Source organism: Vanellus vanellus (assembly GCF_965231255.1).
Source record: "Vanellus vanellus genome assembly, chromosome: 1".
In the NCBI taxonomy this organism is placed as follows: Eukaryota; Metazoa; Chordata; class Aves; order Charadriiformes; family Charadriidae; genus Vanellus; species Vanellus vanellus.
The window spans coordinates 55,857,072-55,870,609 of record NC_138905.1 but is presented as its reverse complement, the minus strand read 5'-3'; the positions used below and the strand labels follow the sequence as shown (position 1 = coordinate 55,870,609).

General features: G+C 46.3%; 1 long non-coding RNA gene across 1 annotated transcript; it reads right to left on the bottom strand.

Moving 5' to 3' along the window:
• Positions 1-10,551: 10,551 nt before the first annotated feature.
• LOC309681380 lies at positions 10,552-12,763 on the bottom strand. Its single transcript, XR_014270030.1, has 3 exons — positions 12,751-12,763; positions 12,235-12,315; positions 10,552-11,130 (listed from the first exon to the last, which is right to left on the bottom strand). It is a non-coding gene; the product is annotated as an uncharacterized lncRNA (long non-coding RNA).
• Positions 12,764-13,538: the final 775 nt, after the last annotated feature.

The following is a 13,538-nucleotide window of genomic DNA, read 5'->3' as shown; positions in this document are numbered from 1 at the left end:
CGAGGGTGGGGCGGGGACGACGTCCCACAACCCCCAGCGGCGCCCGGCCCCTTCATTTACATACCATCCCCGACAACTTTCGTCCCGGTTCGGCCCGTGGTGGGGGTTACGCGGAAAGAAACTGGATAGAGCGGTGAGAGCAGCAGAAGATTAATGTATGCGCAGGGGGTCCACATGGAGGGAGGTGCTCGCCCTGACCTTCAGAGCTAATGCGGAGGGTTCTGCCGACGAGGCGCAGTAAGCTTGTCATGCCTTAAACTTATGAGTAAGGAAAATAACGACCCGGGGTGACGCCCGGGTCCTCACTACGAATGTGAGAGGAATTTTTGCGCGGGTACAGGTCGCCCCCGGGTGCCCCGCCTACTTCGCGGGATGCCCGGGTGACGTGATCTGCCCGACCCTTCCGTGCGCCGCGTCCCAACGACAGAATCAGGCAGGGAAAGCGGCAGCGCCGCCCCCACCGTCTAACCTCGGGGGTAGGGTCAAAAGCTGCGTGCTGGCCGCGGAGGTGCGGGGCTGTGCTGCTTACCTTGGAGATTGTCAAATATCAACGAAGAGCTTGAACAGATCGCTTTAAAAATAATGAGCCATCTTAACTAGTTTTCCACCCGGCATCTGCTCCGTCCGGTCCCTGCGCAGTGTGGCCTGTCTGAGCCGGCCTAAGGGTCTTCGAGAGGCTTAGAAACACATCACCAAACCCCTCTTAGCATTTAATCTGTCTGTGAGGCGTCGTTCCTTTGTTTTATGCTTTTGTGGGAAGAATAATGCCATTTAAAATCAGAAAACAAGAAAAAAAAAGACTGAAAGGAAGAAGCCGCCTTGTGCAGGCTCAGGGGGGAGTTCAGCTCTCCAGCATGTTTCCAGTGCCTTGCCCTGAACCTGCAGGACGGTGACTGTGGGTTTCACCAGGGGCCCAGGTGCTGCTGGGTCTCCCTCAAAACGCCCTTTGGGGCACAGCACGCCTCCAGGGCTCTGCTGCACAGTGTTTATTCCTGTCCTTGGCAGACACATTGCCAAAACACATCATTTTGCTTCTGCCCACAGCTCTGTTCCTGCCCTGGCAGCGGTCAGGAGGATCACCTGTGCTGTTCCTCTCTGCGCCATCACCCTTCACTCCCTGCCGTCTCCCTGCCATGATGCCCTGAGCTGCAGTGACCCTGCGAGATCCATGGGGAAGGTCCTGGGAGGAAGCTCTTGGACTTCAGCAGAGTGGGATCTGCCAATGAGGGCCGGGGACAAATGCAGAGGAGACAGGAGCAGCTGAGGCTCACACACAGGTGGGCTCAGGATCACACAACACAGATTTTTCTCTCAGGAGCATTTCAAGACTTTCGTGAGCCCACAGTCATGCCAATAGTGATGCCAGGTCACTGGTACTTGATCTGGATCAAGGGTGACGCATGACTGCATTGCTATCAAATTAGGGCACACAATAATAAGTTTATGCCCTTTTTGTGCTACCTTTCTGCAGCTGTCAAGATACTTAGTATCACAGAATCATAGAATTGTCCAGGTTGGAAGGGACCTTTAAGATCATCAAGTCCAACCATCAACATAAAACTGCCAAAACCCCCATTAAACCATGTCCCTAAGCACCATGTCTACCTGTGTTTTAAATACCTCAAGGGATGGTGACTCCACCACTTCCCTGGGCAGCCTGTTCCAATGTTTGACAACTCTTTCTGTGAAGAACTTTTTCCTAATATTCATAACCTATAACCTACCCTGGTGTAACCTGAGGCCATTTCCTCTTGTCTTATCGCTTGTTACTAGTGAGAAGAGGTCGACCCCCACCTCTCTAAAACCTCCTTTCAGGTAGTTGTAGAGGGTGATAAGGTCTCCCCTCAGCCTCCTCTTCTCCAGGCTAAACAACCCCAGATCCCTCAGTCGTTCCTCATAAGGTTTGTCCTCCAGACCCTTCACCAGCTTTGTAGCCCTTCTCTGGACACGCTCCAGCACCTCAATGTATTTCTTGTAGTGAGGGGCCCAAAACTGAACACAGTACTGGAGGTGGGGCCTCACCAGTGCCGAGTGCAGGGGGACGATCACTTCCCTAGTCCTGCTCACCACACTATTTCTGATACCAGCCAGGATGCTCTTGGCCTTCCTGGCCACCCGGGCACACTGCTGGCTCATACTCAGCGGGCTGTCTACCAGCACCCCGAGGTCTTTTTCTGCCAGGCAGTTTTCCAGCCACTCTTCCCCAAGCCTGTAGTGCTGCTGCATGGGATTGTTGTTACTCAAGCGCAGGCACTTGGCCTTGTTGAACCTCATACCATTCGCCTTGGCCCATTGGTCCAACCTGTTCAGATGCTCGTGTAGAGCCTTCCTACCCTCAAGCAGATCAACACTCCTGCCTGACTTGGTGTTGTCTGCGAACTTACTGAGGGTGCACTCGATCCCCTTCTCCAGGTCATTGATAAAGATATTAAAGAGAACTGGCCACAGTACTGAGCCCTGGGGAACGCCACTTGTGACTGGCCACTAACTGGATTTAACTCCATTCACCACCACTTTCTGGGCACAGCCACCCAGCCAGTTTTGATCAAACTGAGGTGGTGGGGTGGATAATGTGTGGCAACCGTAAAGCCTGCTGTTGCAAAACTAACAGGCAACATTTCTTTGAGAAAATTTGTATGAATATAAGAGCAGCCCAAGTGGTTCCAGACTAGCAGGCCATCTACCCAGTAACTTGTTTCCAACCTGCAAGGACCCCCAGTGGAGGTCTCTTCCAGACACTTGTCCAGACACCTGTTGACCTCAAGTGATATTCATACAGCCTCAATACCCTTTGGCAAGCACCTTCACCCTCTGCTGTGTGGTGAACCACCTCCTCCTATTGGTTTTGCTTCCATCACCCTAGTTCTTGCAACTGAAGGCACAGAGTGCACACGTAGCTCCCACCCGCACTCCCTCTTCCACTTATGATCCCCTAAGTCATCTTCTCTCCAGGTGAAGAGTCCAGGCCTGCTCACCCATTCCTTCAGTGAAGCTCCCTTCCCTCTGCAGGCATGCCCTGAAGTTTTGGTGGGAGCCTGGTTAAGGGGCCATGAGCTGTGCTGTTGTGGGAAAGGAGGGGTTTAAACCTCAGGATCTTCCATTCCCTCAGTTTACCATTGTTTTACTTTTCCCATGAGACATGACAAGCTGCAGCTCAGCTTTCATGGGTCTCTCCTGGTTCCTCCTCACAGCTGTGAATGAGAAATCAAATATATTTTCTCAGGGCTGGGCCCAGGCCTCTGCTTCCCTTCTCGTGGCTGGGAGAGGGGGGAAGGTGCAAGCAGCAGCAGAGAGACCTCCCTGAGCTCAGGGGTCCCTGCAAAGGGCTCCTCCTCCAAATGTGCTGGGAAACTTTCAGGTCTGCCCTTGCTTTTTCAGAAGCAGATTCCTTGAGTGTGTCTCTCTCGTCAGCTGAGACCCAGGGCACAGGAGTTGGAACAGAGGAGACCGTTTCCCTGTCTCACACCAATTTCTTTTTTAAAATATTAATTACACAAAGGATGTCGTATTAACCTTGGGGTAGTATGTGGTACAGCGTATGGCTTACAATGTTGCCTTGAGTCGTACAGAGGTGCATGAAGCAGCTAAAAGCAGAATGACATGGCCAGAGAAGATATTGGATAAGGTGCCGTGGAGCAACACCACATCATTACTCAGTCCAGACAAAGTCCGTCTGTCACAATGACCAACCGCAGCGTTAGATGCGCTTCCTTGCTCTTCAAAGGACAAAACCCCACGTGCCTGGTGTGTCAGATGCAAAATAACCTTTCTAGCTGATGAGTTAGGAAAGCTCCTAACCATTGAAGCTGTTAGAAACCTTAATTCTCCATTAATTATATGAAAACTATTAAAAATTTAGTATGTAGGCAGTACGCTCCCCTTTGATTGCATTAATACCATCACCATAATAATTACCTTGACACAAACATTTTGTATGAAAACAATTAAACAATTTTGTAATTAAACTCAAGGGGGAATTAGCTGCTGCATGGGTAATTTTTCCATGTCAGGTTTTGCACACTGAAGAGAATCCTAATAATTACAATAACAATCTCCTGACTTATTATATATTCCTTTTTTGTTCAGATTAAAGACATAGTGACATTAACATTTTTGAAGATTATACCAGGAATGTCAGTTAATGTGAGTTCTGTTTGAGTTGTAGTTCTTTTTTATGTCTACAAACCGAGATTTCTGTTACTCTGTTAATTATTTATTAAGACGTGTGTTTCCCAACAGGAAAAAAAATCATTTTAAAAAATAAGAACAGAAAAAGAAAAAGGACCAAATTTGAGATTTAGCTTGGACTAAAACAAACATTTGCAGAAATAACAGGATATTTTTATTATGGTTAACGGTTTAACTATTAGCAAATACGCAGGACTGGTCACCTTCTCTTCTAATTTCTTCACCAGAGCACTTCAGTTATTTGCGTTGGATGTAACACAGGACAGAACAGGACCTGTTGTGGTGTTGTTGCTTTTTGTCCAGGTTAGACGCGGGTGTTGCAGTGGGAAAGGCCGATTCTGAGAGTGTGGGTGTTGGTGGCCGGGGCATCTGCCTGTCCTGCGTGGCCAGAGGAGGCACATGCTCTCCTCCTCCTAAGCCTCAGCAGGTTGCGTTAATGCATTTGTCCTGGCATCAAACACTGGCATTGCCACTGTGAGCCTCTCACTAAGTATTTTAAAATTCCAAGCTTTCTTACTGATTAAGCTTATATTTTTCAAAATTACGTGGTGAGTGACTTGACATATCTACTCAAAGCAAAGTTAGTTTTGCTTTCTAGTGCTGTTCTTCTACCTTTAATTTCAGTTGGCATTTCTGCAACAAGGATCCCTTTTGATTTCTTTAGTAATGTTCGGACTTTGCTCTTCTTGAGCTGAATACAATATTCCTTTTAGCCCAGATTTTGAATCCTTTGTGGGTGGGCTGCAGGAATGTGAGGAAACAGGTTCCCAAATGGGCTTGGCAAATTGAAGAACTGTCGGAGAATGTAAGGTGTTCCTCAGTTAGGACAGATGTAAAAGGCTGTATCCTGAACCTCGGTTGTACCGCTTTGTCCAAGAATTTCTGCATGGAGATACCTCCCATAACACAGATACCCACCACCCTTTTCATTTTTCAGAAGCTGGGAAAAGGTGTATTTGTTCCTGACAACAAATTGTTTGTTATTACTTGTGTGTCATTTAAACCATAGGTTTTTTTTGTTTGTTTTTTTTTGTGAATATTTATTCTACAATCTAGTCGTAGATGGGACCTTTTTCACCTTACAGTAGTTCCCTGGCTGTAACTGTGTGTCCCTTTCACTTAATGGTGTTTGTGCCCTCTTAGTTTTTTCTTGCTACTGGTAACGGCTCACCAAGCCGGAAGCGTCTCACCAGTCTGCCTTGAATTCCCAGAACAGAGACATGCTCAGGTACCCTAACCACACGTGCTGCCTGCCTCTAGGTAAGTGTAATGAGTTGTGTTGCCAACTTGTTTTGGTTGATATTTGCCTGCTCAAAGTCTGGTTATGAGAATTTTTAATATTTTTGATATACTGATTAAATTCCATGACTGACATGGGTTTATACTCCAGGCTTGAAAGCACAGCCTTGATTCACAATAGAAGTGTAAGGAAACAATAGGAATTAAGCAGTAAGTTGTTTAGGATGTTAGAAATGTTTAGGAAAATTGATCCCTGCCCCACATAGCTGTCCCCAGAGTATGTGGTCAAGAATATAAATCCAAACCAGTCTGAAAAGAGGAGTTTTAGTCCTCTTCAGTTCCTAAACAGCAGTTGGCTCTGCTTTGCCAGTGTGTGTTGGGGGCATCCTAAATCAAGGAATCATTCAGGAATAAAAGCTTGTGGTGTGGTGGTTTCCATGCACATGGAATTTAAAATCACAGAATCATAGAATGGTTTAGGCTGGAAGAGACCTTAAAGATCATTGAGTTCCAACCCCCCTGCCATGGGCAGGGACACCTCCCACTACACCAGGTTGCTCAAAGCCTCATCCAGCCTGGCCTTGAACACCTCCAGGGATGGGGCTTCAACAACTTCTCTGGGCAACCTGTTCCAGTGCCTCACCACCCTCAGAGGCTTTCTCCCTCTGAGAGGAAGGCACAGTGGTGGGTCTGGAGCTTCTCCTGTGTCTACAAAGTATTCGCTCTGGGAGAACTAAGAGAGGACATCCCCCTTGCAGGACCTCTAGGTTTCATTATTATCAAATTGACTTTTTACACCAGGTAAAAAAAAAACAAAACAACCCAACCCCCCCAAACCCATGAGACCCTAAGGGCACTACTAAAAGCACTGACCAGGTACTTCTTAATGGTCTAGATGGGATCCACCGGATAATCACAAGGCTGGTGTGCTCCTTCTTCCAAGAACTGAGCCTCCTGCATTCTTGGTCCCATTGCTTTCTTGCAATGTGCAGGAGACTTGCTCAGAGCCAAAGCATCTGTTTGCCCTTTCTCTCTCCATGTGTCTGAGCGCTTGAACCTTGGTCCTTTGCAGCTGTTAGAAAGTAAGAGACTGAAAGAAAAGAGACAAATCCCCTGGCTCACTGGCCCATCCATTCTCTCACCAAGGCTTCCTGCATGTGTGAAATAAATGAAAGTACATCACAGAGAGGGAAAAGGTCAAAACACAGCTAACAGCTAAGCAGATATCTGTGGATTATAATTGCTGGCATACTTATCCTCTGACAGAAGATATCCCGCCCTCCAGAAATTGGGGCTCTTTGGGTTGTGGATCAATAGATGCCAGCTATGCACAAGGTTGAGACTCAGATGTTCTCTGTGTCTCTCCAAATTACTTAGCTAATGCAGTGTAAGATCAGTTCACCGGAAGCACTGAGGGTCACTGTGGTTATGGGATGTTGGTACTGCAGAGCAGGATCAGGGATTGTGAGAGTCAGAACAAGTGACAACCTTGTGCAGGAGAGGCAGGAGAAGCCAAACACAAGATACTTCCCATTTACCTGTCCCATCTGGCCTTGCAGTTTAGTCGTGTGTAAAGTTAATAACAAGGTTCATACAGTGGCCTGAAGAGAGAGCTCTCAGGAACACCTCAAAAAACTGGGGGAGGCCACAGCCTGCTGCGTTGTTTATGCTATTCTTCTGAACTATGTCTCAGCAGTACAGTCTAACCTTTACCTCTCTCAGTTCAGTGAGGATACTAGACAAACTGTTTTCTTAGACAAGTTATAGTGTTGGGTGACACAAGTGGAGCATTGAGTGTGCTGCTGATGTTTTAGTCAATGTCTCTGCCAGGATATGAGTGATATTTTAAAATTTCACTGGGAACAGGCTCTTTCTCCCCCTCCAAACAGTAAGGAGAGCAGAAGGGGAGAACACCGGGTCTGGGTCTTTGGTGGGAGCAGACAGATAGATCTCCCACCAAAGTCTGAAGGACTGAGACAGCAACTAACGGCATCCTACAAAGCTGAAGAAAAGCCATTGTGCCTCAGCTCCAGGGGTAATCCTGCATCATTGGTAGGATGATAGCGTAACACAGAGGAATCCTTTCCAGATACCAGGTAGAGGATTTAGCCCACTTGGCTATGTGAATCCATTTGTACAGAGCTCTTGTCTTGCAGGAGATGTTGTCTCTGGCAGGGATGAGCAAACTTAGAATCCCATTGTTTGCCATCCATCTGTGAAATGTAAGGTGTAGAGATATGGGTAGACTTGACCCCCTTCTTTTGGATGAAGAATCTATGAGCCGGGAAAGGATCTCAGGGTCTCCACTGAGATTTGAACAAAGTCTATGTCAGAACTGTGTTAGCTTGGTTTAGATAGCAAATGAGACCAAGTGAGGGGGAGGCTCTTGCATGGTTGTGTTGACTGATGGAAAGGGAGAGGAGGAAGTGGTGGGAAATACAGTACACTTCTCTGGCCATGGAAGAGTCTGCTTTTCCCCAAGAGGTGCATAGTGGAAAAAATTGTGGGAGAACAGCACTTCAACAGTAGCAGTAGCATTTCTTCAAGTATCTTAAAGATGGCATAGAGCCAAAGAAGGAAGGGGAAACAACTCTAGGTTGTTAGACAGGATGTATCTGTGTGACTCAACCTGTTCTTCAAGGATGTTCTTGTTCGGAGGCTTCAGGCTATCTCAAGACAGCACAGCAGCCGCAACATTATCCCTGCTCCCAGCGACCTCCCTAGAACAATTGTGTTTTGCTGATTGCTCCAAAGTGCTTAGACTTAGCTGAGACATTTGGTACTCAAATCCCACATCTTGTTTTGCTGGTAGGAGTGGTTTAAGGAATGCAACCCACACCAAATGTGTGGCCTAACTCAACACACCGGTGCACTGGATGTTCAGTCTGGGTGAAATCTCACCTTCAAACACCAAGAACTGGGAAAAGAGGTTGTGCTGAATCCCAGGCTAGATATTGTCCTTTGCACCAGAAGATATGAGTCTGGCAATTTCACGCACAAAGAGAATTCGTGGCAGTCAGTGGACCTTTATTGCTGATGGATGAAGTACCTGGTCTGTCATGAGTGGTTACAAATCCTGTAGCTGCACAGGAAGGAGGCAGCCCATTCACTGTTTTGGGGCTGCTGCACTCTAGGCCAAATGACACCTTTTGCAGCTAGGGGGAAATTTTTGCTCCTTTGGGATCAGCTGAGCATATGTAACAGGGAAAAAATGTTTCAGCAGTACCTCAGAGCCCAAGTCTGCTGGATTCTGCTAGGTGCTGTACAGACAGAGCAAAAAGTCTGCTCCTGCTGTTAAGAGAGATTAGGAAGTGTGTGTGAAGCCTGCTAGAAAGGATGCAGCAATACTTGGAGCCTTCTGAAGGTTTTTCAATCAGCCTTTGAAATATAAAGCTTTGTAACTTGGGTGTTTTAGCCTAAAGCCAGCAAAAAAAGGTGTTAGGGAAAGAAAAATCAAAGGAAAGGACTATACATGAGAAGCTGCAGAAGTGATGAGCTTCAGAGATAAAGCTAATCCACAGAACAGGACCAGACTGACTCAAGGAGCCACAGGGTGTTAAAAATTAGGCTAAAAAAATTTCTAAGCAGGTAATAGAGTATGACAGCTTGCCATATATGTACTATTACACCTATATAATCACATGGCATTTGGCTGAGGGTCGTGCTGAAGCTCCTGCTTCCTGGTACTGGACAACTTCTCTGTCATTTACCTTCTAAAGCCTGGACAAGATGAAGCATTAATGCACTGCCCACCTTAGTCTGCAACACCTTACAAGGTATGAAAAACTAACTATTGTGGTTCTTTCTCTGCGCAGAATTTGTAGGAAATATAGTGCATATGTAATTTTAATTCACCTGCTCCATAGAATCATAGAATCATAGAATTGTCTAGGTTGGAAGAGACCCTTGGGATCATCGAGTCCAACCATCTACCCTACTCTACAAAGTTCTCACCTACACCATATCCCCCAACACCACATCTAAACGTCTCTTAAACACATCCAGGGATGGTGACTCAACCACCTCCCTGGGCAGTCTATTCCAATGCCTGACCACTCTTTCTGTGAAAAATTCTTTCCTAATGTTCAGTCTAAATCTACCCTGTTGGAGCTTGAAGCCATTCCCTCTTGTTCTGTCATTAATTACCTGTGACAAGAGACCAGCACCAACCTCTCTACAGTGTCCTTTCAAATAGTTGTAGAGAGTGATGAGGTCTCCTCTCAGTCTCCTCCTCCTCAAACTCCATTCCACGATAAATATTTCCAGTAAAGGTCTTTTACAGTCAGTTTCGCAGAATACTCTGATTTCCTAAAAGCCAATTTTGTTGCTCATACCTGGATCCCAGCTCATGTTGTCAGTGACCTGCAACTTGCTCACAGAATAGTGGATTCCTGAGAGAAGCAGAGCAATTTGCTTGCAGAGAGCTGCACAGAAATTTGCCTTTCTTTCTGGGTGCTCTCAAGAAAATGCCAGGGAGTTTGTGCAGCCAAGGACACGGCTGGACTAGAAAGCAGAACTGGAGAAAAGGACTCGGTAGGCACACAGCAGGATTTTCGGTCTTTTTTATTTGGCAAATCTCAAGATTGTCACTGAATGTTTTGTCACAGGAGCACATAAACATGCATTTGCCTCACTGCATCCCCCTTATACTGTGAGACACAACTTTTAGAGCACTTTGATCAAGAGCTGTGGCAAGTATATAGCTGAAGGGCTATTGAGCAGTAAATTGTACTGACGTGGGAAAGCAGCTGAGCACTAACAGGCAGGTGGCATTTGTGTGGAGATGAGTGGCCTTTTGGCATATAAGAGTGGGCATCAGTGTCTGTGTCTGGGTACACATACCTACTCAAATCTGTCTTCTGAAAGTCTGTCATAGCCTTTGTCAGCTTATTTTTTAGGTCCTTGTTCTCTTTCTCAGCTAAGTACATTTTTACCCAAGAAGGATGCCCGTTTCCCAACAGGCCATCTTCATCCTCCATGCTTATTCATTAGCAAAAAGCATGAGCCTGCAGTTTGTGTACCTGCTATAGACTCCGGGGAGGGTAGTGATACCATTGCTGTTAGGGGTCCCGCAAAGGGCACGCTGTTGGTGAGGAGGCAAGTACCTCCACATAGTGGCTGAGATCCCCCTGATTATGTGACAATGTCATAAGCTTTTGTGAAGAGTAGGTAAGGTAGGCTGGAAACACAGGTTCTCTTTCCACACAAATGCTGGTTAGAGACAACAAGGAACAAATGTTACATAAAATGTATGCATGCTGCTGAGGCAAACATCTTAAATTTTTAACACGTTTGTAAATAATTATTTATCCTAGGTGTCCCAAGCCAGGAGCATCTGACTTACTAGCTCTGAAAAGCAGGCCGTTCATGGGAGAAAGAAAAGCATATTGTGCAGCAGTTGTTTCATCTTCTTGTTGCCGTATAAGCGAGTAGCTCAATTCTGAAGTCATGCTACTTTTCATCCCAGACTACACCTTTCACAACGACTTCTTCCCCACATTTCATTATGGGCCACAGAAATGCTATTTTTCCCCAGTCCTCACAGTCTTTCTTGTCCACGTGGTCTAAATGCTGCATCGGGCTTTCCTGTAGGTTCCACACAGCTTTAACCGGTGGCTCCTGAAGAAGCAGCAAGCAATAAATTCTGCAGCACTGAAATGTGAACTGAGTTTGAGTGGCAGATTCTGAGTCAATGTCAGCTTGCTGAAAATCAAGTGAGAACAGTTTTCAAAGCTTTGTAATGTTATGTTGATGTAATGTCACATTGCCTCCCTGCTCTTGTTCTGTGCAGCTGCTCCACATGAACTAAGCACTGAAGAACTTCGTTTGTCAAAGCTGATGGTACTATTCGAGGGGGGCAGGCAGGAGTCCCAGGGTCACTTTAAAGGTCCTTTTATTTACTAAGTCTTGGCTTCTGGACTGTTCCAGCATCCAGCAACTGTCTCTGTTTCCTCTTATGAAGGGCTTGATAAGGCTGAGCTTTCGGAAAGGCCTATCAAGCCGGAAAAGGAGGAAGCTGCTCTTTGGAAGCTTCATATATATGTGATATGTATGACACATACCTATATGTCCCAGAAAAAAACCCACTAGACTATAGTCCATCTGGATAGCACATATCAGGGCTCTGTGTACAGCAACAGCCTCTGCAAGCTTTCCCCTGCTTCCCCACAGGTTTGGCTGCTTGTGTTCAAGGTCAGCTCTGATATAGCATGGCCATATAACCTTGGATTCGACTGCTGCAAAAACAGCTAAGCTGGCAGAAAGGGTAGTGTGAGAAGGAGTTATGACAAGCCTCATCTCCACCCACAAACCCTCCACCACTTGGTCCAGGAGCTGATTCAAGCTTAGTGGTGGCTAGGTGCTTGCCTGTGATGTTGGGATGCCCGTGCCCAGCCTTGCTGACCCACAGATTGACTTCCCAGCTTGGTCTTGACCTGCCTGGTCACTGTGGGTTTGCCTGGTGATCACCAGTCTGTGGCTGACCCCCATCACCACCAACGGCCCTGCTTTTTGCACCTTGCTTGTGTGCGGTAGGACTGTGCCCTTGTTGGTAAGGACACTGCCCTGCCTGTCCTGCTGCTCCCCGCTGCTCCTTGTGCAGCTTTGTATCTCGCTTATAAGGTTACATGTATCTCTATGTACACCTGTGAGAATATTTTGGGAGTATATGGGCAGGAAGACCCTCACCACGAGGGGAAAACAACCCCAAGCAGAAGGGAGACCTCCCATTTTTTTAAATACCGAGCTGCACAGACATGCCAGAAAATGGAACAACCCACCCTGTTCCTGGGCTGTAGCTTTACTTACCATGATAATTTTCCTGTAAAACTCTCTGTTGTTTTGGTAATAGGAATATCTGAAGAGATTCCTTATTTCTGGCATCATGTCCTACAAACCAAGCACAGCACAAAGCAGACTGTTAGCATGTGGTGTCTCCAGCAGTGCAGTTGCTGAGCACTGGGAATTTTCGTTTCTCAGATTGTGTCAATTGGCAATGGAGAAGCCACCCGTTTCAAGCTTTGGAGGAAGGTCCCGTAAAAGCAACACAGGGCTGGAAAATGCTTTCTGCACTTGTATATGTGCCTCATCCAGCTGGACAATTCACACATACAGTGTATGTCTGTGTATCGTGGGACACAGAAAGGTTGTTGGAGCTCAGCTTTCCACACCTTCATCACTCTCAGCTCAGAAGTTATCCCCACAGTCATTGCCAATACATTTTGAGCAGTGTCCCCAGCAGAAGCTAAGTTCTAAATGAATAGCAGATGCACATGGCCCTTTTATCCCACTGCCTGGGTCCAGTTACACAGAAACATAAAGTACCTGTTTGTTGTTGGTCATAGTGTCACTCAAAGATTGAATGTCAAGAACTTCAATTATGTCAATTGTCCTCTTCTGTATATCTTTCTCACAGGCTTCAAACAGCTTCTGCAACGCAAAGACAACAGCTGATTACAGCAGCAATCAGTGAAATAAGAGGTGTAGTATGGAAAGCAAATGCTCAAACCATATTTGCATTAGAGTAAATTGCAGGGCCAGTAATTGATTGAAATCAATACCTGGGAAATAAACTGTTTCATCAAGTTGCATGTTGAAGCCCATTCTTCAGCACCTGTAGGGCCTTATCATTTTTAAAGGAGAAGCTGCTGCCCGATCAATTAATATAGAATCATAGAATGGTTTGGGTTGAAAGGGACCTTAAAGATCATCTAGTTCCAACCTTCCTGCCATGGGCAGGGACACCTTCCACTAGACCAGGTTGCTCAAAGCCCCATCCAACCCGGCCTTGAACACTTCAAGGGATGGGGCCTCCACAACTTCCCTGGGCAATTTGTTCCAATGCCTCACCACTCTCATAGTGAAATTTTTTTTCCTAATATCTGTTCTAATTCTACTCTCTTCCAGTTTGAAGCCATTACCCCTCATCCTATCAAAAATCACCACAACCAATGCTAATAATGGCCTCATGTCAGTCTCATCCTTTAAGGTGTACCATTTTGATATTTTCCTTCAGATCCCCCCAGCGTCAGAGCAGTAAGTCAGACATCAGAACGAGGTCTCTCATCTACTACTTAAAATGTTAACTATATGGAAACTGGAATATGTTTTCC